Below are 25,369 nucleotides of genomic sequence, written 5' to 3'. Positions count from 1 at the left end.
CGCTCGCTTCCTTCCGAAGCTGCTGTTCTGCACCAGCGGTTCTGCCACTCTTGCAAGGTGGCACAGTGCATGCCAAAGCCAGCAGCACTGCTGAGTTCTTCTTGAACCCCACTTAGTAAATATTCCCTTGCAATATTTGCTTTCCAAGTATCAAATAGTGTCAAGTAAACAGTGGAGTTCGAACAGTTCCTAAGCCCACATGAGAATAAATGGTTTTGGACAGCATACTTGCTTTTGAAACGTAGCGTGAGAAAGATTCCATTTTCTTAGCAGATAATACATTTGCATTAGTTTGTGTATTAAGATATTGTATGGTAACAGTCATTATCCTGTGTAAACATCACATTGGGATAATAAGAACATTGTTAATGCTTTAAAAATGCTCTCTATATCTTCTCGTTCAGGGAAACATGAAGAGATTTTAGCTTTAACAAGCAGAATTTTCCCCTTGGGAGCATCAGTATAGAAAGCAAGCCAGCTCAGCTAGTTTGTCCACTACGATAATTTAAAGCTAACATAATATATTAATGTAAAATAGCAGCATTAAGAGAATTTATAATTTTCAGGCAGGTTTTCGTTCTGTTCAGAATGCAGAATGTGCAAACGAAGGACAGAAGGATTTTTATTTTTTTTTTGGCAGTGAAGTACCTAATAAAAAGTGAAGCTGTTGACCCACTATTCGTTTCTTATTTAAATTCTCCTTAGCCAAGCAAAATTCCCTTTTGAAATTCATCACTCGACTTCCATTGAAGTTTTGATAAAAGAACTTCGGTATTTGTTCCCGATGGTGAATTCTTTCATTTTCTTTCCTCCCTCTTTTTAAAAGGAGCTTTATGTGTATTGTACCATGATATTACATATGTGCTATCATTCATGTTTACTGCTATTCGGCAACAGCAGCTTCCACCATGTAATTTTCATTCATCCTTTCAGCTGGTGAAGAAGCTCTTAGGGACTTGTGAATGTGTATTTTGTGGCAATTTTAGAAAATTCCAGCTGCCAACTTGTACGCTCAGACTCGTCGTCAGTAACAGTTTCCTTGACTCTGCATGTCTTAGAGACTACTCCCATCATTGATCTTTAATGTATCTAAGGAGTTAGCTTGCCCTTTATCTCTCTGACTTCACTGCCAGAGACTTAAAGGGTAGTTGCATCTCAGTAAGTGGGAACAGAATGGCACTAGAGAGGCCCAAATTCCCTTTCTGGCTGTTTGGATCATGTATGATCATGGAAGTGGTGTGTACAGCCAGAGTTGTCCGAATTATCTTTTTTTCTTCTTCTTTAATGTTTGCCTTCTCTTTTTTTTAAATGGATGTGATGTTCCTCTTATGTTCTGGTGAGTTTTTGTTAGGTTGTTCGGGTTGGGTTTTTTGTAACCCTTGCTCTTAAAAGTCCTTGGCTTTCCTGGTGCTTCATTAGTTCATACCAGGTAAAAACCTCTCCTTTTGTTTTTGACATTATTTGCTTGAAATTAAATCTCAATTACGTGAGGTTAAAGTATTTCAGTGTCTTTGTAAGCTTTACTGGGTAATTTGTCAAAGGTCTGCCTCATTCCTCAGTGTTTGAGTTCTCATCCATTCAGTTGCATCTCCTGCTACAACCGTTTCCAGCCAGCTCTTACACAATGAGTTAAGTGTCGATCTGTGTAATATCAAATTAATAGCTCCATGAAAATTATTTTAGCGTGCATTAGTGTTAAGTAAGTTGTACTTGCTCTACAGAATCCAGGAATAATGATATTCTTTAGCTTTGTGTGTTCAGAAGGCACGTATAGCTAGCTGGCCACATAGGTCCATGCTTTAATGGTAACCAGTACGGAAAATAAATGAATAAGTAGGCGTCTGTCAGGATTACGTCCTGTGCAGCATACACCAGAAAGACATGAGGTGGTAAAGGGCTTATGCTGAGTAGATATTTGGAAAATCTAATGAAAAATCTGCTGGAATATCAGGGATGAAATGATTCCTGGTGTCCCCAGGACTATGCATCAGCCTTATAGGTGTGTTTTGGTTGGTTGGTTTGTGGGGGGGTAGAGAGATGGGTTTGGTTGGTTGTTTTTTAGGAGAGGTACGTAGTTATTTGGGTTGCGTGTGTCACCTACTACTCTTTTAAAATGTTTTTTGTTTTTATTTTTTTAGTTGATGGTTGGTTTGTTTGCTAGCTGCACTCTTTTAGTGGTTTGGGTTTGGGGTTTTGTGGGTTTTTTTAAACTTTTATATTAGATAATTAACATCTGAAGAGTTCTTGTCTGGAGACCAGCTACCAATAGTAAAAACCTTCAGCACGTTATACTTGGGACATAACAGAGAATTGCTTCAAGAAATCTATTAACTACAGATGGTTTGTTCTCAAGTAAGTCTTCGTTACTAAGCTTCTTTTATATTTTAAACTGTGGCCTGAGCCCATATTTGCCTCCTGCATTGCCTCATGTCTCATCTGTTTGGGGAATACTGGCCCCTGGGACAAACAAATTATAATTCTTGATCCTATACAAGGACACGTTACTAGATTTTTCAAAAGTGATAACTGTTTTTATTCCACTTCCCTTAGTCCATTCTTTAAGTCACTGTGTCTAACTCTCTTGACACGACAGGCAAGCCCTTACCTTTAAAAGCAGCAAAACCTATGAGAGAAACCAGATTTATTTGTCTGGGTTTTGTAGTCGTGCAAAACTCGTGGCTCTGAAGTTCTATTAAGGACTTGATTCATTCAGTTGTCTTGGCATCAGGAATAACCTTGGAGATTTACTGTGCTTTGTTTCCCTGAATGCAAATAACAAAGTCGTTATTCTTTTGCTTTTGAAGGATATAATCACTGGTATGTATGGTCTTGAATTGCCATGCATGTAACTTAGAGTGCAATTTAAATCAAATTCTGGTACACCACGGTAGTTATTTCTATTGCCTACTGTCTTCCGCTGAGGAAGATCTGGGGATCTTACTGATCTCGCTGAGTAAGATTCTGGACAAAATTAAGTCTTGATCTCTAGTATTGCTATAAGAAGTTTTAGTACATTAGAGACAGTTGGAAGGTGTCCTTTCAGTGTTCTACTTTTATTTTTAAAGATGTTGAAATTCAGATGTTTTGGAAATAATCAACAACAAAAACATTGTTACTATGAATTTAAAATGTGTTGGGACATGTATAATTTTCTGGTTTGGATTTATATTGTTGTTCAGTTTAAATCTACTTTAGTCAGTTGGGGTTCATTGAATGTGTGCTTTGCCTCAAAGTCATAATTCTCATGTCTCCTGTGGTTCTTTTAGTTATTTTGTATGGCTTCAGAGTGACAGATTTAAGTCTTTTTATAGTTATTGAAGTTGAAATTTATCTTGATTCTAGTCTCTCATGTTTTAGTGGAATCTGCAATAGAAATAAAATTTTACATTTAGGAGAACTCTGTGGTGATCTTTTTTCTAGGGTATCGAATATAGAGTTTGATAAACTTTTTTTAATCATCTGCCGCAGACAGATCTTGTGAGAGACTTCACCTTGCTATAGTTAACGTTTGTTGGTAACGCAGGCATTTTAGTTTGTCATTTGAATTTTTGACTGATTGTGTCGGTGGTTTGCAGATACTGAAAATACTTGAAACATGTGATCGTTGGTTACTGCTGATGCCTTGGTGTACTCTCTTGGTGCCAGACAAATTCTTCAGTGAGGACTTCTGAGGAGCATGTTATGCCTTTTACTTTACAAGTTATAGAAAAGAGACTGAGTTCTTAGTGGGGTTTTTTTGGTGGTTTTTCTCTTACGTTCATATAAATAGTAAGCTTTTTGAGCTGTCCTACAGTAGGTCTTCTAAGTACTGGGGGTTTCAGTAGCTTCTGTAGTAATATTACAGGTTTTATAATTTATAGGGAAACTTTAATTTGCTTTAATGTGATCTCTTGAGTAAAATCGAGCTGTTTAGTTCCCTTACATGCTTCACGTGAATGGGTACACACTTTCTTTTGAAAGTCACTAAAAGGATAATAAAGGAGAGTTGTGGATAATAAAGAAACAAAGATGAAAGAAATTGGTGTTCTAAAGGTTTTTATGAAAACCCGGGACCTTTTTTTAAAGATCGTTGCATCTTTTCAGTTTTGCCTTTAAAATAACTGACTTCAAAGCACATGAGAAAACGACACGACTAAACGCTTGTCTGTAGCTTTGCATGTGTTTAGGAAGCTGTAGATTTTCTCAGGCATAAATGTAACAAGAGGTTTGCTAGGCCCAAGAATCTTACAGAAGGCAATTATTTTCCTATGTGAAAAATAAAATCCCATGTTTGCAACACTTTTAGTCTAACTGTGTATGAAAGAACATGGGTTTAGATCTTTGATTTGTGCCTATTAACTCCTAATGTTTTCCATTTATTGGTAAAGCGTTTTTGAAACGTGAAGTGAATGGCATCGATCGAGTTCGTCACATTGTATTCCACAGAAGGAATATGGCAACTGATTGTTTCATTTTAGAAACTGGTTTTGAGCCCCAGTCGCAACTATTAGGCAAAATTTCTTAGCAAAACCATGAATCATTTCTTGTTGCGTTCCTTTAGGTATGGCAGAGCCATTATTCAGTTCGTTTAACAGAATAAACTGATAGTGACAATTCTACCTGTACAGCACGCTTTACTACAGAAAATGTCTGGAGGATAGCTAAAAAATTATAGTAATAGACAAGGTTAGTAAAATGAGTCAAGCTTTTTTTACCGATGCATTTTAAAAAAAATCTGGCTTTTTCAAGGTGCTTAGCAGACTTCAGAGTTTCTAAAATAACAGGCAGGGATATTCTCTTAAACAGCAGTCACACTTTGCATCTAAAGGTTGCAACCAGAAACTTTATGCACACATTTAATTAATAATTATTATTTTATAAATCCTGATTCAAAGAAATTAATAACTTAGCTTATTTGCTCAAGGGATGCATTTCTTTTTTGAACAGGATAAAAGATATTAGCAAGTTAATATCTTCCCACTGTGGTGGAAAGTGAGTGAAAATTAATGAAGATAATAGGCTTTACTCAGATCATTTCATTATTGTCGTAGCTTTACCTGCCCTGTTTTATGACTGCCTTATTGTCTGCAGTGGAATTATTGTCTTAGCTCTGCCTGAATTACTTTATAAAGCAGCTAAAAGGGATCAAATTACATAGATTAAGTATTTTTACATCTTGTTGCTTTCATTAATTGCTTATGTGTGTTGCAGGGTTTTTGTGGTGTGGCAGGGGGAGGTATTTTTATTTTTGAAGTATGTTCAGGATACATACATTCACATAAAAGTTTCCACTTGTGGACTCTGCCAAATCCTCGTTTTTCAATGAACCATGTGACTGTAGAGAAAACTTAAGTTCCCAAAACAGAAACTGAAACTTTCTCCATTCTTAGATGATTGGCTCCTCTGGGGCAGTCCTCTGAAGGATGCCAGGATTTATCTGTCTCCACTAGGACATAGAAAGGAATAGAGTAGGTAAGTTGACAAAGTCTCCCTAAATAATTGTTCACAGGAATACTCAAGGACTCTACTAAAGAGTCCACCTCTCTCTCCACTCTCTCGCCACTAGGTGGTGACAGGTTCAAATTATGACCTTGAAAGCATGCAGAGTTCATGCTTTTTACTTTTAAATTTTGCTGAGGTATTTAAAGATCTCAAGTAATGCTGCTCTCACAAAATGTCAGCTTCAGACAAGAAGCTCAACCAAAAGCAGAAAAATACTTGAATTGGTCCAAATGATTTGTTTTAGTTTCCACCATCTAATAGAAAATTGAGGCATTTAGACAAAAATTAACAATGCCTACGGGAAATGTTGTTTTTGTGGGGAAATTCATTTTAGGAATTGAAAAAGCTTTTGAAACAGAAAATTCTCTACTAACTCTCTGGGGTAGATTATTAAACGTTTCTTGTTGTTGCTGTTGTATTGGTTCAATAAAATACAGTAATATCAACACATCTACCACATTTTTCTGTGTGGCACAAAGTGCTCCCTTAACACTTGAATCAAGTAGCATCACTACTAGCCGGGAATAGCCAGGGCTTAGCTGCTGTTGCCAGCCAGCACATGTTTTTGTATTTAGTTTGCTAGGCATATTTGCTTTCCCTTCAGTTCTTCTCTGTATGGCATGCCAGCATTTCTTAGTTCCATCACATCCTTATGCTTGCTTTCAGCTTTCATTTTTTCTCATGCCAAATTTTTTGCCAAATGTTCTGTTTCTTCTGTGGATGTGTTTGCAGCAGGCTCCCTCCAAGTGTCTGTGTTTCATATTTGAACAGCTCATCAGCGGGCATATCAACTTCTCTTGCTGGGAATTTGTTTTCTTCCTCAAAGAGATCTTTGCAGCTTGATGTTGACAGCTTTTGTCTTCCCCGAGGCAGTTTTCTTTAGGGTCTCTGGGTAGTCTGTCAGCTGCTTTTGTAGAAATAAAAAGGCAAACAACTATGCTAATTACTTCAAATATGGCTTGCATGTAAAAATTGCTACAAGTGGCGAGGACGTTGTTTTGACCCTGTTTTCTGGACATAATCATTCAGACTGTGTATGCATCTTTATGCCTTGCAAGTATCTAGGTTTCTTTCCAAAAATATATTTAAAATTGTAATAGTTACTGGGCTTTTGATTTCTTTATAAAGCTCACAGCATCTGTTGATTTGAAATACTCCTTTAACCGGGCTGAAAATGAAAATATTTCCACTCATCTTCCTCTCTCTTCTTCTGCACCTGCTATCGGATAAGTGACAAACGCAGTCATAGGAGGGAGGATGCATCCTTAGTACGCTGACAGCCCCGGATCACTTTCCGTTTGCAGATCGACAGAAAAAGCTCCGTGACCCAAAGGGGGTGGGACCGGGGGAAGCGCGAACAGAGTTTGACTTCTTGGCGACATTGGAGGAGGTGTTATGTGGCAGGTGGTGATGTAGCAGCCTTGTGGAGACCAGTCAGGAGTAATGGGCTGGAAAATCCAAGGTCACCAGTGCAGTATCTTGCTGGTGCTTAGTACTGGTGTTGCATAAAGCAGTGGCTCAGAGCGGGGCAGGGAGGGGGAAGGAGGAGGGGAGGGCATGATGCAGCATGATGTTCCTTTCTGCAGAGACTCTGGGTTTTAGGTAAGACTTATTTTATTTCTGTTTTTAAAGGCAGATGCTCTTCTGTTCTCTCCTTTGACAGCTGGACACTTATACATGGCAACCATCACCCTTTTCCTGAAGTCATGCAGGCTTTGGAGCCTGCATGTAATGGGGCAGGTAATGGGGAATCCAGCCCACAGCCTGTTAGACTATTTGGAGCACTATTAATCCTGCCCCCCACCCCCATTTCAGAAGTGTTTGCTTTTTCTGAACCAAGTTTGAAAAGGATAACCAAGTTCCAAGGGCAAGAAGTACCTGCCAGTGAAAGGTCATGGGCAGCCAGCTCTAGGTGGCCCTGCTTGAGCAGGGAACTTGGACCAGGTGTCCTCCAGAGCTCCCATCCAACCTCAACCATCCTGTGAAGTTCAAAATCCCAGATGACTTTTTTCTGACCAAACCTTTTTCTTCCATTTGAGCACAGTGAGCTTCTGACTCTTGCTCCCACACACTTGAGTAGGCTGGATGTCACTCTGTAGTCGGGTGTGTTGCTGTGTTTCGGGAGACTGATGGAGGATGTCAGACTAAAAAGAGGGGAGAGTGATCTCTGCTGCAGAGCAGCGTTTTTGCTTTCTTCTATTTGAAGAGCTAATTATAAGACATTTTCAAAATTTTGCTTAACCGTAATGTCAGGTATTTGCAAATTCTAGCAGTAGATTATATAAACTGTCATCCTATCCATCCAAGTAATTCAGAATACATTTTTGTTTGGTTGGGTGATTTTTTTACAGCTTGATCAGTTCTATATTCTTACAGGAAGACTTAAATTGATCCTTGTTTTTCTATTTTGCAGTAGAGCTGTCAAAAAAGCAATTCCTAGTTTGCACATGTGTGGATTTGAGGGGCAAGGAGAAATGGTTTCAGACTAAATCTGAGAAATCACACATCTGAATTCTCTGACAAATAAGAACTTTCTGTCCCTTTAGATTTTTAGTTACAACTGATGTCCTTGTCAGCATCCCAGATGATACCAGTAATGAAACTGCCAACACTGTCAACTCCATTGGGCTAGCTGCCTGTTTCCCTCGAGGTCTCAAGATCCAGGACAGCCCTGCTAGCAGACTCCCTGGGGCTATTGCTCTGCAGCTTCAAGAGGCCCTGGCTCTGGGGCAGACTAATGAATTGTGTCTGACTTCAGCCAAAAGGTGCAGTTGTATCTGCCTGGAGGCCAGAGACATCAGGAATCCAGGTAAAAGGTTAAGCAAAACTGATGTTGCCCAGAGTACTTAAAACATGTTTATGGATCAGCTCTTTGAAGACAGACACCTGGTTTCATATTAATATCCCTAACTAGTTCTACTTTTCAAACCAAATCAGACAGATCTGGTATGGTTGTGAGGGCTGGACTGTGCAGCAGATGTGTAGAAGCTTTGTGTAGCTAAAGAGGAGGTAAGATGCTCAAGCCCATCAAACATATATTTTTTTTACCTTTCAAATCAGATCAATTCAGCTTGGTAGATATTTGAAGCAGGGAGAGACTCTGCCTTACATTTTGAAGCTTATGCAATTGAAACATATTTTTGCTATATTCCAGATACCTCTTTGACTTCTGATCATCTTCTGCTATGACTCAGGGAGGGTAATATGAGCTCACCACATTACTCTGTCTTTTACATCTGCCTCTGTGGCTTTCCTTGTTCTCACCTGAATCTGTGTACTCAGAAGATGAGACAAAGTTGTCCCACAAACCATCTCTCTGGATCAAAAGACTCAATTCTTTTTTAAGCTTCGTCCTCCCCCTTTATTATACAGCCTACCAGCCTCTCCACTTCCTCTTTTTGACTGTATTCCATTCGTGTCTTTTACCCCTACGTTCATACTATAGCCTTCATCATCTCTCTTATCCCACCTTTTCAGAATTCACTTGCTTATAACCTCTAAGTTTCCAGAAACAAACTCTTAGCAGTTACGTTTTCCTGTTCTCCCCTCTCCAACACCTGCAAGCGGATGCTCTTAAAAGGTATTCTTTAAAGAAACTGAGAATAATAACTCCTCTGGAAGTTAGAACAATTTTCTTGAGGAGGTTCAGAGTATTTCTGCTATTGAATTCTGAGGCACCGCATGCAGCACACCCGTGCTATATCTGTGTTGTCTTGGCAGAATATGCCATACAGCATAATCATGTAAATTTAAAATTAAAAAGTAAGAGTTTTATTTCTTTAGCAGAAAATTAGAGGAGCTGAGACAGCTCATTTGGCATGGCAGCATTCCATTGAGCTGAAAGGTAATTTTCAGGGACTGCATCTTTGGTAAGTATTCCTGCAGCAGTGGGGTAGTGATTTTAATGTGCAGTGCTGCATTTTAATAGCCAATTGAGATGGCTATTAAGATATAGCATTGTACATTAACATCACTGCTGCACAGAGAGCGGCTGGTGACTGCTCCTCAGATGATGGCTCTGTCTGCATTCTGCTTCATAGCGGTGGTTTTCTTAGTAGCTTCTCTGATCTCCTGCAAGGCAAATAAAAATCATTATCTGGTTAATATTTCACACTGTGTTGGGCAACCAGATCCCAGGGAGAGAGAGCAGGAGAGTGGGGATGTGGTGCTGAGGAGCCGAGGCAGGGGAGCGTGAGGCAGAGGAGGAAAGAATGTGGGAGAGAAAAATCCCCTTGTCGAAAGGATCACTTCTTGGTTTTCATCTAGTAGACTCACTTTGGCTCCGTGAAAATGTGGTTTGCTAACCCTGAGACTGGGGATACAGTGCTTAGGGGAGGACTGTAGTAGAAGTAGCTGTGTGTACCTAAAGAGGCAGTAAGATACTGAAAATTCATAACACCCTGGGGAAATGTGAGAAACTGCAAGGAAAAAGGTACAGCTGAAAAATCGTATATACTTGAAAACTTATCAGAAGTGTTTAAAAAAACCATTCAACTTCTACCCTTTGCACTGAGAAGCAGCTCATAGACAGTAAGGACCTAATCAGTTACTTACCGTATGCTTAGGTATTTCCTTGCCTATAGTTTTCTGCTCTGTTCTGATGTGAAAACGTCTTGCTTACTGTCAGTCTGTGCAGTTCACAGGCATCTTGCAACATTTGCCTTGCTGAGATTTCCAAACTCTGTTTTCCAGTCAAAAGAACCTGATTGCACCTGAACAACCTTCCTCGCAAAGATGCAGAAATTACAGGAAAAGGGTCTGTGACATTACTGTCTTCCGTCTCTCTTACAATACTTGCGAAATGACTCAGAACAAAGGAAAAAAAATTAGTCCCTCTAACTGCAGATAGCCTAGGATAGGGAAAGATGCTATTGTAAAAGGTTGGCATAACAGAGAGAGATACGTACTCAGAAACTCCCTTGAATGGCCTCACTGTATCCTTTTATCTCTGCATTTTCCTTGGGAACGAGCAATGGCAATTATCTGTCGTATGACTTAGTTTCTGAAAACTCGCTTGAAGCAGAGCTATGGAGGATGCTGACTGAGATCGGTAGATCTGCCTTTCAAGTTCTTGTAAATTCACATTCTGATGACTAGAAATGCTTATGAGTTTATTTGTTAATTAACAGATTTCTTTTAAAAACATGACGGAGAGACTTGCCAGGAAATTGCTAATTGCTTTTGTTGAAAAATATATATACATATATATACATATCCTTGCTTAAGAACAACTTTTGTGAATTCTCCTAAACTCCAAGAGTATATGAAACTTTTCAGGCTGAAGTTCCTGCCTAAAACTTCAGCCTCTAACTGTTGACATTTTTGCTAAGCATTTTGAAAGACAAAATCAAGTTTTTGGCCATATAGAAATAGCAATATCGCAACAAATAGATTTAAGAGGACGTGCACAGAGAGATAGCTGTTTAATATTTAACCTACTAAAGACTCCATTAGTGTTTAATTGCTTGCCTGTCTGTACTTTGTAGCTTGATAGCAAATCCCATCCGCCGTGTGAGCCTTCTTACAGTTCTCTGGGTTATGAGATGCCGTATTTGTAAGAAAAGGGTAAAATTAGTATGGTAAAATTTTATTTTGGTGTTTTCATTGCTGTGAATTAATTTACCAAGAACTATGTTTCTCTTCAAAATATTTCACAAATACAGCGATGAAAGTCTTTTTAATATGAAGGGCTAATTCCAGCTAAAGAATATACCAAGCAAAAAGTGATGAAACATTCGCGGTCTTTGCTGCGTGCCATATCCTGCTGTTCTTCTAATTCAGAAGAGACAATTCAAACGTATGTTTGTTTTTCCTACATGCTGTCTTTAAAACTATGAGGAAATAGAGCAGTAGTTTGGCATTTTCATGCTGATATGCACCACTAGAGGCCATCATATACCTCCTTAAATATTAGATAGATATGCAAATTATTCTAGAGATGATGTGAATACTCAATGAATGTAAAAGTCTATATAAAAGGGCATGGGAAAACTTCTTATTTGAGCGAAGACTATCACAACTGATTAGCGTGAACACCACGTCTTCTCAGGCCAATTCTAATTGATTCAGAGCACCTATATTCTCTCGTTCATTCCTGCATAACCTTTTAGTAGATCATTGAGTATATGTAATAAGTGAACTCCGGAGATGGTAACTGTTGTGCGCAGTCTGCAGATCTTCTAAATCGGTAGATGCAGTAAAGCTTAGAAAGTAAAATGTGAATCTTTTAGGTTGATTTCAGTATGCTTGAATTGGAAATTAAATATTTTTTTTCCCTTAGTCTTCTTCCTGTCTGCAAAATGGGACGTCATTTTTGTTCCCCAACAGACTACTTTTCAGGATTCATTAATGAGCTAGCATGTAGCTACTGCTTTAAGTAACTGACTGACAGATAAAGCAATCTTTATGTTACATAGTGATACTCTTTTGAATTGTGGAAAGAAATGATTGACTTTATAGATGAGGAATGACAGGTAGCATGATTTTAATTGGAAAAAATTGAAATTACCATTCATTTTATACAATCAAGAGGCATTACCAAACGTAGTAATGCAAAAGGGTGGTAAATAAAACAATTAATTTTACAATTGGTTTGGATGACTTTATGAAAGGGCTATGGTATGGCATGGACCTTTTCCAGGAGATCTCCTTTAGTCCTTTGATTTTCGTATCACTTCTTCAGGCAAACTAACTGTTCAAAGAAACGTTAGCTTATTTTACTTTGCTTTTGAAGACTTGCTGCTATGGTACTTTTCTTTATATAATAGATTATTAATACGTGAAAGCTTTGCATGTGCGTTTGAGAAACTAGTAATTAAGAGTAGAAGTATTGCATTATCTTAACCAGCTTAGTATGCAGAATTTTCTCATCAAAACGTTGAAAGGAGAGAGAAGATCAAGATAAATAACAAACGTCAAGTACTACTATAGTACCTCCACACTACTTGTCTGATAATACAAGCCGCAGTAATCTACGTGCTCCACAGTGTATTCAAGTATTTTTTAAATAAGTAAAGGATAATATATCATATGTAGCCAAAAATGAAAAACATCGAATATAACAGAAGTGATACAGTAAGTGTTTTTGTCACACCAGTCCGTGCTAATTTCAGGGGGTTGGGGGGGAATCTATTTCATAACTGTTAGTGGTTTTATGAAAACGAATTTGTGCTTCAAAATTATAATGGAAGACTACTCAACAGGGTTACAAAAGATCACCAGATATCCTGAGGTTATCAGGAAAAAAAGTCATGCACAAGAAGGCACTATAGCAAATTATATATTTTTTTCACTAAATTTGGACAAAAACAAATAAAAAATTTGCAAAGCTCAGGATAATTGATAAATCTATTGATAAAAGAAATAAAATTTACTATGCTATTCATCAGATGAAACAAAAGAGCAATAGAGAAAAGAGACTAATATGACAGCATAACTCCGTTTCCAGTGGTCTCTGAACTGATGAATAACACTAAATATTATTCATTCACATATACCATGTGTAACTTAACTTCAGAAAGACAAGGGAAATCTCTCATTTCTGGTATGATATTTTTTAAATAAGTTCATTTCAGAAACATTTTTCCGCAAAGGAATTAAAAGTATACGCAGTCACTTGCTCTTTAGCTTACGGTGTTATTTTTCAACTATGTGCAATATTCTTCATTATAAACAGGTTTCCCTCACTGATATATAGCAAACTGATGCCATTTGGCTTCACTTTCAGATCTTTACTGCTATGAAAAACATGGGTATTTTCTGCTCATGCTTTGGAGGCCAGCTCAACAGGATTGCTGAGAAGGCAAATCTGTAAACAAGGTCCATTTCTCATCTTGGGGACAGACACCATCATAAAAGAACAGAAGGAGGATTGTAAAGAAATCTATTTCATCTAGCCTCGAATAATTTCTGTTTCTGCACGATATACTTTTCATGGGTACCTGTGCAGTGTGTTCGGAGTTGCCCAGACTGAATGGGAATGAAAGCATGGTGCAGACATCTGACTTGGTTGTACTGTAAGCGTGCTTCATACAGTGCTGCCTTTCAGGGCTTGTTGTCTTGGCCAAAATGGTGCATTTCCAATCTGTAGGGCTTCTGGACCCAAACTGGCACATCAGCATTTCTTTCCACCCTGTCAATTTATCAGCTTAAATGTTTGTTAACTCCGAGAGGACCGAACTGTGCTTCACTGTATGGTGTAGACATGTGATTTGGAGCATGTTGCTTTTCATCTTTGTGACTCGATTTCCCACCTGGGAGATGGTGATAACAATGCTAATGTGTCTCATTATTGTCTTGCCTATTTAAACTGTAAGCTCTTCAGGGCAAGGACTGTCTCATACCATATGTCTTCACAGAGACTGGCAGAACAAGTCACTGATTGCATTTGGGGTCTCTTGATGCCACTATAATTAAAAGAGAGACAATAATATTAAAAAGGAAGAAAAGGGGGAAGGTAGGTCTGGTATCAAGAGGCTTGCAGATTTCCTGGTAGCAACCCAAAAGCAAGAGAAAAGTTTATCTCTGAGGAGAATCCTTGCTTTTTCAACTTTTGCAACTCCAAATGTCATAGTGTTTTCCAAACTATAGTAGGGAAGCTTTGGAAGCAGGGTAATCCAGAAGCTAATGGGTGGTATTTTACCATCACAGGTCCTAACTCTAAGAGAAGGATTAGTAGTTTGAGCTGCTACAAGGGTGTGAGTTGGAGAACAGATCAATTTTTTAATAGAATTGCACCTATAAAATTAGAGCATTGCCTCCTTCCTCATTAGAGGATGAACAGATGTTTCTGAGAGTGGTTGAGGTGTTTGCACTCGCGAGTGGAGAAAGGCAAACTGATGTGAGAGGGGTGGAGGCTGATTCGCATTCTGCTGGAGCGCATCAGTTGCTGGCAGAGCTGTGTTCTATCCCAGTTAATGGTAAGAAGTCTTTCACCAGGTTTTTTTATGCAGTAGGATAAGTAGTACGATGACAGGTGTTCTTTGGTTAGTAGAGATGACTGCTGAACTATAGTCCTATGTGCTAATAGCTCCAGCTTTGTCAATTCTAAATCCGTGTCTTATTTGAAAATGTTCCTAAGATTTGGGTCCAGCACCCATTTTGTATGTCAGCTGAGGACTGCTCTGCAGAACTAGTATTTTCCCTTCATTCAGGACTTCATCAGATACACCATGTGCAGTAAATCCCTGTTTGCACTTTGTCCTTCTTGTTGAAGTCTTCAGATTGCTTCAGCATAGTCTGTTTTATCTCTTTATATTAAAACCAAGAGGTGCCTTCTGTGTCAAAAGGCCAGCTTTTTCTCATATTTTTGCATGGCAAGTATTTGGCTAGATCTGTTTTTATAGCCTATAGGAATGCTTCCAATGGATTATGTAAAGTGGGCAGCATATTGGGATTTGGTCTGAAGACTCTCATGAATTTCTGTCTACACCCAAGATTCGTACCCTGGAACAGAAAGAGAGCAAAAATACATCATTATTACTTAACTAATCCATGCGGTTCACATTTTAGTCTCTCGTTTAATACTCAGATGTCCCAACAATGGTCCACAGAGTTTGTAGAACGTATTAGGACCGTGGTTATAAGGATATTCTGTGTGAAATGATGCAGATTACGAGAGCCAAAGATTCATGTCACTGTGTCCCTTTTATTACTCACAGAAAGCCACAAGCTTACATTAGAGTTTTGACAAGCTTCCAGTCTGAAATCTAAAACAGGCTATTGGCTGTGCATTTAGTTTTTTCCAAAATAGGGTTACTGGGTTAGTAATGAGGAGCTTCTCATTTGTTGCACTGCAAAAGTTCAAACCTGATTTGTACAGAACTGAAGAACTCTGACATTTGTTTTCTGCCATAATGCAGTCCTCAAGACCTGGGCAAGAGGAGCTCTTGACAAAGTAAAATACCTTATGTATCTGAGATGCAAATTGAAACATGGGGGTGGTGGGGAAAGCAAGCTTGCCTGAAAGAAAACTTAGTTAAATATCAAGAGCTTAAGCAACCCTCCATGGCCATGCACTCATGCGCTTTGGTTTTATTTCCCCTTCCTTTTCGTAAGTGTATTGAGCCTTATAAATGGAAAGCAATGCTTGTTCTCTATCAGCAACTGTTTAAATTGTATTGGTATTCATCGCTTTATTCTTTAACATCTTGATCCGAGTTTGTATCCTTATCTTACTGAAGTGAGCATTTTGATTACAGGCCATTGGAAGTATTTAGAGCAAAGTTAAATTACTGAATGTAACTTTTCTTCCTGACTTGGATGGAACATTATTGTTTCTAGAGGAACAAATAGTAAAGAAGTTATGTTTACCAGAGAGCGCTCTAGAACTGGCTCTGTTCCCTGCTGGATTTGTGATATCTTAAAAAAGGAAGGATTGTTAATGGCTCTAAGTCCTTCCTTCGCACTCTCAGCAGTGCTCGGGCGGGCACCACGTACTTCTGCATCCTGCAGTCCTTTGCAGCATAGCTTTCAAGCTGAGGGAGGTGGTTGTTGCTGATTTCACACCCCTCTCTGCTCAGGAGAATTTATCTGCTTTCTGGAAACTACTTATACATGCCTGCAGCAGTGTCCCCATGACTTATGTTAACTAATTTGACAAATAGCTCCTTGCCTTTGGGATTTTATAAGATTTTGTAATTGTCTCCATCACATTTTTTTAGTAGGATAACTTAAACTAAAACCCCAGTCTTGCACTGGTAAGGCTCAAAGTGATATTCAGAGTTGCAAATTATAAGCAAGTCTGGCTTCTCTATAAAAAGTTACATTATAGTTCAGTTTGATACTTTCTTAAGAAACAAAATATTCCTTTCCCTGTCATTTTGAAATTAAATTAATTTCTATTTGTTAACTATCCTGTGCCAACCAAAACATTTTATGATTAGCAATAGAAGCTCTCCTCAAATCTTCTTTTTTTCCACCATTTCCTCCTTATTTCAGAGAAAAAATTTTCTTCGTAGGGGACATACCCACTTCAGTGGAAAGATATAACTGAAAAATAAAAGCAAAGCATATGTTGAGTGGGAAGGAGATAGATATAGTGCATATGAGAGTTTTGCCTTTTTTTGTACCCACATTTACAAAAAGGATGTGAAGTTTTTGTAAGTAGAGCTGGATGTAGGTTGGGAAACAAACCTTTAGTCATATACATGTTCTGTTTATCTGTGGGTTTTGCTTTGGGGATCTCATCACTATTCTTTAGGAATCTTCTTGTTACTTCTATGGTCAATAATAATATTTAAATCTTTATTCATGACTGTAAAGGAGAATTCTTTATGCCAAGTTGTGTGTGACTATAAATGAAGGCTACAGAGATTTAGCAAAGCACAATAATAGTACCCCTGGCTCCAGTAGTCATGACTAAGATCTTACTCTGAATTTCCCTATTGTCTAAGGGCAATAACTGGTTTAGGTTTGATTTGTTAACCTGTAGCTGCAGCAAGTAATATCGGTTATTTGCTGACTCCATTTTTTTTTTTGTAATTTATCTCCTTCTCCAGATCATTATGGCTTGTTATTTTTAAGATAGGTTTCAAATAAAAAGTAAGGTCCAAATTATTCACAGGATCTAAACACATGCTTAAGTTAATATTTTTCTTTTATGGGAATTTCTATTGATTTCAATAGAACTACTTATTATGCTCAAAGGTGATTATTTTCTGGGTCAGGGGCTAGTATCGCATAATTCTTAGGAAAAGGACCACATTTATTAGGTTCTTTCTAGTTAATAAAGCTCAGTTAAAATTTATCTGGGAAGTGTAGATTAGGAGTCAGATTCAAATTTTCACAGCATTTGGAATTCAGTAGTTTTCTTGGGAGATCATCTGTGGAATAAATTTCAATTTTTAAAAAGCACCTATTATCATGCACATTTATTTATCTAAAAAGATCCTCGTTTAAACCCATCAGAGCTTAATGCCGTAATTGCTTTTAATGTCTTGGCCAAATGTGAATTAACAAAACCCATTGGAAAATGTGATTATCTGCATCCTTAATCATAGGGTGACCCCTCTCTTTGTGAATTCCAAATCACCTCGTTACATTCAAGTCCTACAGACGTACTACCACTGGGAAAGATATTATGAATCTCCTATAATAACAATAATAATTAATAAAGAAAATGGACTGGTTAGCTTGGTGTATGGCCAAGGCACTTCTGTTGAATTAACAGGGTTTTTTTCCATTTTTTTTGTCATATTACATCTACTGTGCTTAATTACTATATTATATTTTACCGCATGTTAATAGGTAGATAAACTCTGAAAGCACACGCATCTTACCTGAAAAAAGTTCCAGCTAAATCCATATAACGAAAACATAGGGCATGAAGGGCATAGGAAGGCTCCAGGTTCTGTCTTTCTTTACCCCATTCGATCAAATTTATTTCTCTAATGAATCCTTGATTATCCTAACAAGCTTCCACTGATTGACTGGGAAGCCAGGATATGAGCCTGCATGGGTTGAGAAGATCAAGAATTTATAAAACTCAATTTTTGGAAACGCAGTCTCAGATTTTGTTTGGCTCCTATGCAAATACCTAATCCAAAACAGTATTGGTAGATTTTTTTAAATCACTATTGGGAATAGATCTGCTAATAGCATCATCAAACGTTTGGCATCCCGATTCCCTGTTCAGACTGGACCTGGAGCATATCACAGTTGTCCTTCGTCCTCCTAACCTGTATAAGCTTTTTTCTCTTGAAAACTCTGGTTTAGCAGACAGCCAGAGGGAGATCTGGTAATTCTCCTTGCTCTAAAACTGAAATTCATTCATGATGCAGGCAGAATAAACGCCTACAACTGTGTGTTCATGTTCTTTCAGTTGTATACAGCCACTAATGACCTTCAGGAAAAACTAGTGTTTTTTCAGTGTGTTCTATTAAGCAGCCAAATGCCATGCTAATTAATTTTAAAAAGAATCATAGGGAAGAGCAGTGTCTGTTAGGGTAAGGAACTGCAATAAGCAAGGGTAACATTAACGTGTTTTACTATGAAAATTACTGAAGCAATTTACCCAGAAACTGTAGCCATTATCAGAATTCTGAACACCCAGATTTCTCATTCTCCTTTGTAAGCATTAATCATATTTTATTTTTAACCAAGAACCTCAAAGCAGAATTAAATTAAGTGAAAATTTAATAATGAAATTGCATACAGTATTATTCAGAAGTTATGCAGAGAAGCTTTAATATACTCCATTAGGCAGAGAAAAACGTTGAAAGGATATGGTTAATGTTCATCTGCAGTCAGTTTCTCTTTCTATTACAAGAATTTTGCTATTGACTTCAATGGGAGGAAAACCAGCCTCTGCTGAGGTGGTGTAATAGTGTGGGTTAGTCTCCTCAATCACTAGAAAAGCATTATAGAATAAAGTCCTACTGAATGATGACGCCTGTTATCACACAGGATAGAAGGTATTTATTAGAAAGGGCAGAAGCATGGTTGTAGGGCTGAACTGCGGCTGGCAGTTGGTTGATCGGCCTCAGCTGGGGTGTCGGGGTGGCACCAGCGAAGCAGAAGGGAATGCACCTATGGGACCAGGTACTCAAAATCTTGCGTCACCTCTACCAGCCCCAACCGGGGCGAAGTGGGGGCACTTCTCCCCCCCGACTACTAAGTGAAAATAAAGGTCATGGGTTTAGCCTCTCTTCTCAAGCGTTCTGCACAGGGTTGTATGGAAAGGGAAAGAGGAGGAAAGGGTAAAATTTAAAGAAACATAGGATGACTTTTCATCCTTTTTTGGGGATTACGTAAAGCTATGGGCTCGGTAAAGTCTTGAAGTTACTGGAAGGACTAAGATCAGTGGGGAAAGCTAGCAGTTCCAAGAAGCACCGTGTTTGAAAAAAGGTACGCGCTGCTGCAATGTGTTACTGCATGTCTACCACCCGCTTCAGCTGGGTGTAAAGTACGTGCTCCTTTTCAGCAATCAGCTTAGTGGCCTTAGCCAGACCCTCCGTCTGCTGCCTTATAAGATTTCTGGCAACGATGGCACTGTCAGACTTTACAGATTTTTTTCTCCTTAAATGAGGGGGGGAATGAACAATATTTTTCATTAATTTCCAACTTTTCCACAGAACTGAAGTTATCTGTTGTTCTCAAAATTCACATCAAGTATACAGTTCTCTTCCAACCTGAAGAGAGCATCTGTAGGGCCTGTATTTACCAGACTTGTTTGTGTTTATCTTATTGTTATCGCTGAATCTTTTACAGAGAAACCGAAATGGTACAGAAAGAAACGACAGGGAAATGCAGCGTGCAAGCAAAGCACCTGCATCCAGGTGGCCCTGGAAGTGCACCTCTGGGGCTGAGACCATGCTAGAGCTGCTCTTCAAGCTTGAATAAAGGTGCTTTCTCCTGTCCTCTGACTCCTGATTGCCAAGCAGAGATAAGACAGAACAAAGACGGGTTTTTAAGAGGATGAAAGGAAAGAAATAGACAACTTGAATTTTAAAAGAGAAAGAAGGTACTCAGCTGCGGCTATGTGCACACCTAGGGAAGAAGGCAATAGTGTTTACACCCACAGAAGACCGGAAGAACCGGGAGAGAGCGTGCTTACCAGCATTACTGTTGAGGAGGTGAGTGCCTTAATGGGAGGCAGAAGATGAGACTTTCTTGCTGAGTTTTTAGTGTCGGAGTTCCTTGCTCTCCATCTCCTTTCTAATAGCAGTAGAGTTCAGCTGATACCAGTAAAGCTGTAGAAGTTAGTGGGGAAAAATGTGATCTAAGCAAGTAATCTGGGCAAGGGAAACCTATGGTTGCACTGGCAAGACAGCATGCCTTTGGAAAAATGGAATGTGCATGCAAGGCGTTCTGCAAATTTCAAATGTTTGATGAAATACAATCCTTAAAAATAGTAACACTTTGACAATAGAGTTCTCTTCCCATCACATATATCAGTAAAATGGGTTCTTTGTGTTCTGGTGTCCAGAATGGCACAACTCTAACCACTTTATTTTCAGTTGCTGCTTTTCCCTCCTCTCACTCTGTGCATACTACTAAGAAAAAAAATGAGATGTTCAGTGATGTCTAAAGAATAAACAAAGAGGTTTTGTTTACGAGGTGGAATTCACAAGTCAGCTTGAAATGAACAGGAAAATCTGAGGTTCTTGATAACAAATGAGTGGGGTTTTTTTTCTTCCCTGTTAATTGAAATCAGCGTGAAGGAAAAGCAACTGACTTGGAACAAGTAGTTGACAGAGCTTCATTTTTGTATAAAATATTGCTACTGTCAGTGGCCCAAGCAGTGATCAAGACAGGATGTTGAAACTGGGAAGAAGACCAAAAAGAACTAGTAACACTTTTTCTGTGGGAACTGAGATAAATGAATATTAGGAAGTAGGCTATAACACAATGATAGAAGGGCAAAAAAATTGCTGATGCTCCTGCTAAATAAATCAGCAACGTCACTATGGTAGTTACAGTACTATTCTTTATATTGATATTAGACCTGCTAATAACTCCCTGCAATGTATTGCCCTAAGTTCTGTCTTTAAATGGTACCTTAGGCAGCATGTGTATAAATTCTGTACAACACGAGAACCATTTATTTTATTAAGTTAAAATGAAACATCATATTCTTGTAGCAAAACCAGGGATCGAGTTAGAGCACTTCTTTTTGTTCAAATGAGAGAAATTGCTTAAATAGCACCCTTGAACTATTAGACTGCAAAGGTTTACTTTGAAGCTCTACAGTGGAAGAAAAAGCACCATCTCTCTTGCTCTCTCTAAAGTTTTAAATACTTATTTTCCCATACAAAGACTTTGAGATTTCTTGTTGGCATTAGGACAGTAACCTTGTCATATTTCAAATACGCAATCTGTATAGAAGCTCTTTTTTCAAATCGTTTATAGCTGTGACTTTCCAGATACAGCTGTGATTTAACAGCTCAGCTGTTGGGCAGATGTCTCATGAAAGGTAAGTGGCATTGGTAAGGTTGAAGGTTAAATATCTTTGAAGTCCCAAAAGCAGTAACAGCAGTCAAATAATACATGCCTTGTGAGAGCTGATTCTTCATTCTATATGTCTTGTTAAAAAGTCGGACTACTATACAAGTAGTGCTGCGATACAAAAGTAGCAAGAAATGATCTTGTAAAAAGTTCTACCATTTTTTCTCCGGAGTCCTTATATTTATGTCAGGCCACAGCTGGTATCCCAAAATATGGAATTAACAGACAAGATTGTCAATTACATTACCTGTTACCACTTTTTAGAGATGCCCACTTTGTTTTAAGTGTACAACTAAAACAAGCCTGTAAATGTAAATTAAGACTCTTAGCATGTAATCCATTAAAGTAAATGAACCCTTTGAGTTGAGTAAGCCTGGACTCAAGTATCTGGCCTGAAACTGGAAATAAAAACATTTTTAGCATTGGTGGAAATTCAATTCCTAGGACAAAACCATAAACTTGCTGATTTTCCTCAAATCATTTTCTTAGTGGAAGGAACTTTTCACTGCAAATGAGATTGTTTCCATCCATTAGGCATTTTTACTTTGGGATTTTTGGCGTGTTTTTTTCTCCTGAAAACTGATGAGAAAAAGCAGTTTTTCTTTAGCCAAGTTGTAAAATACAAGGACAGATAGGCATCTGGTAACGCTGTCATTGCTCCAGAGAATTCTTTGGAGCTGTAACGCTGTCTGGGTTTGTCACATCGCTTCTTTCCCCCAGTAGTTAAGGGGTATTCTGTAACGATCAATTAGTGTGCATGCAATATGTGTGATTTGGCACATGCCCAATACAAAATTGTGCCTGAGAGTTCCTGTAGGTGCTATCAGGTTGCCCTGGAGTTGGCTTCTTTCTGAACTCTCTGAAGCTAATTTTTTTGGCAGTCAGAATTGTAGGTTTCTGATGTTACAAAATAAATGCAAAGTTATAAACACCACCGTCACCTTTTTATTTTTTTTTGAGGGAGAGGCAATAAACAATAAAAAGAAATATGGCACAACAGACACTGCTTTTAAAACAGAAAGAGTTGAGTCCTTTCAGTTGTCCATCTGGAAAACATTGATTTGCATCACTGAGAATATAATTGTTCAACCAACAGGCTCAGTTTTTTTACATGATCAAACAACAAAGGCAGCTATAATGCTGTTCAATAAGATTAAAGTCTTGAAAGACCTGATAAAATGAGAGGGGAAATTCCCCCAGCCACATGTGTGAAATTCCGAATCATGTTTGCACAGGTAAAGACGGAGATTGGAGATATAAGGCTATCTATATGGGTGACCTCTAGTCTATTAAGAGGTTTTTAATGACATCAGTTTCATTATGGATGTGGATTACTCTACTTTAGTAGAGTTTAAAGGTAGGACTCCGTATTACTGGAACTAACTTCGTGCTGTTATTTTTTTTTATTCATATTCTTCTTCGATTCTGTTTTTGTTTGTTCATTTTCAAGAGCAAATGTGATCTTTTTACTTTTGATTATTTTTAACGTGAATAATGTAAAATACACAAAAATACGATAAGGCTTGTAAAACTATACCTTTATAAAGAAAGGCACGTTTGAATGCATGTGCATAAATACTTACTGTTTAAATACCACTGTCTTTGAGAACGATTGGGAATATTATAGAAGGTCTAAGTTTTGGGAACAAACTAATGTTACCCTTTAATTATAGCCCTGTTAAGGTCAATACATTGATAATAATCAAAAGTATGTGGAAAAAAAGAGTCATAAAAACAATGTACATGTGTACAGGGAAGAGCAGGAGTGGCCCAAAATACATGGGGTTTAGGAGTAAACTTGTAAACAAGCAAAAATTGTGTAAGTAGAGACTATCATGCTTCAGTTTTGAAGTGAGATTTCCTGAGTTCAGAATGAATCAAGTTCATGCTGTACTTTCTGGGAAATACAGGAAAGAATTAGTGCCTTTTTCTGAATGACTTGTTTCCTTTTACCTTGTTGAAATAAGTTTCTTTTGCACTTATCTCTCGTTAACAATCTAAATATTATTTCAGGTGATGTCCTTTGAACTACTGCACTCTCTCTTCTCTGCCCATGAGAAACTTTCTATTGATAGTCCATTAAAAAAGCACCATCGCTGTGTCTGGTAGGGACCACACTCCCAGCCTTTTGAAGAAGTGCTATGCCCTGATCTTTGTCACGTTTGTGTCATGATGCACCTGCTACTGTTTGCAACTATGCTTTACATTAAAACACTTTCTAGCATATAATATGTCCCTGGCCATATATTTATATGGATAGAAGATTAAGAGATTCTAATAGCGTTTTTCCACCGTTCCACAAGTTGGGCTAGAACTGTATTCTCGGTATGCGTGCTTTTTTTTTTTTAATTTTGAGCATGTGATTTTTATTTGTCTTTTTAAATTTGGAATTTTATTTTTTTTCATCCATAATCACATAAATCTTGATGTGAATGCATCTGTAGCCAGAACAGTCGTCTTAACTGCCATTTGCTGACCAGGGGGAAGCTTTACAGCTTCGGAACTCTGTAGCGTTTCTTTGAGTATCATTCAGAGTCGCAGCAGGATAAGTTTGTCCCCTCCATGGATTTTCCATCAGCAAACTCTCACCCACAAACAGATGCCGCTCTGGCATAGAAGGACTGTTGCCATCTGCTCTCTTGCTGTCCAAGCAGCTCCAGCTCTGGTGCCTCTTTCATCAGAGGTCTGTGCAAGCTCAGAGAGAAAATATTCAGAAAGTATCTTCTTTATCCAGAAGGTCTCTCGCTATTGCTTATCCCCCTGGAGAAGATGAGCCACTGCTTTGAGTCAAAGGAGGCAAAAACACTGTGCAGAGCTTGTAACGCACTGTGCAATGGAGGGAATATAATGTGTCTTAGAAGGATGAAGAGGATTTGGGGAAAATTTTAAAAACTTACTGTGAGGTTCCTTAGGTGACTAAGTGTAACACTTGCTCCCCACACTGCTTGTAGAAATGTGTCAAAAAGCATTAGACTTGAAAGAGCAGAAGAGAACACTGAGGTTATCTTCAGTACCAAAGACCTATGGTGAAGACACATACCTCCACAGCATTGACCAAGTACGTGCAGCACCTTTTGGTGTAAGGTTGTGCAGACGTGACTGTTTACAGAGACAATGAAATGACTTTTTGAATATGCTAATCCAGCGTGGAAGCATGATTCCCGTACTCATGCATTTACTCTCCCTTTTAGAGCCCTACGTAAGAACATCTCGTTTGAAGCGATGCGTTTTGTAAGTTGGGAGGCATTTTTCCAAGTGATTTGAAGTGATCTGGTCATTGCAGTGGGAGGACAGGGATCACCACGGGGAGCAATTCACAGCCTGGCTGGAAGTCATTGCCTGCATCCAAGGATAAACCGAGATTCTGCAAAGCAGAGCAAGCTGCTCAACAGGAGACTGTCTGACCTCAATCAGGGTAAGTAGGAAGTTTGAGACTAAAAGAATAGAAGAGCACCTTCAGTTACTTGATGTGATGTGTTGTGTGTATGCGTTTGATGTGAAACTTTAGCTTTTTGCTTCTTTTTTTTTTTTTTAATCCCTAGAAACCAACTGCACAATCCTGCATAAATACACTAAGATGTTATGCATTCTTTTTTTTCTTTTTATTTTTTAGCAGATTAAAAAAATCGGCATCACCATTGGCTGTGCTATACATACAAGATGTGGTATACATATGAAATATATCCCAAGGAAACAACCCCCAAAATAATGTATTGTCAAACTAGTGCCTAGAAAACGATTAAATCAATCTTCAAATGCAGTTATCTAAGACGGGTCCTAAATGAGTTCCATATTTAAAAATGGAACAGTACAATACTTCGGTGTTACATGTAGTACGTTTGTTTTTACGTACACAGGAATTTTGACATAACCTACTAAAGGTGTGAAAATATAAATGGTTTTGTGAGTAGGTTTAGGAAAAAAAGCAAATACTGAAAGTGGA

The 25,369-nt window shown here is 38.3% G+C and overlaps 1 long non-coding RNA gene across 1 annotated transcript in view; it reads left to right on the top strand.

Moving 5' to 3' along the window:
- LOC128910708 (uncharacterized) overlaps positions 1 to 20,143 on the top strand; it is a 104,349-nt gene extending 84,206 nt beyond the window's left edge. The window contains exon 3 of the long non-coding RNA XR_008466835.1: positions 19,690 to 20,143. This is a non-coding gene — a long non-coding RNA (uncharacterized LOC128910708). The remainder of the gene's footprint in view (positions 1 to 19,689) is intronic.
- The last annotated feature ends 5,226 nt before the right edge of the window (positions 20,144 to 25,369 follow it).

This window comes from Rissa tridactyla, chromosome 5 (genome assembly GCF_028500815.1).
Source record: "Rissa tridactyla isolate bRisTri1 chromosome 5, bRisTri1.patW.cur.20221130, whole genome shotgun sequence".
NCBI lineage: Eukaryota > Metazoa > Chordata > Aves > Charadriiformes > Laridae > Rissa > Rissa tridactyla.
The sequence above is the reverse complement of the archived record's forward strand: the minus strand, read 5'-3'. Positions and strand labels throughout refer to the sequence as shown.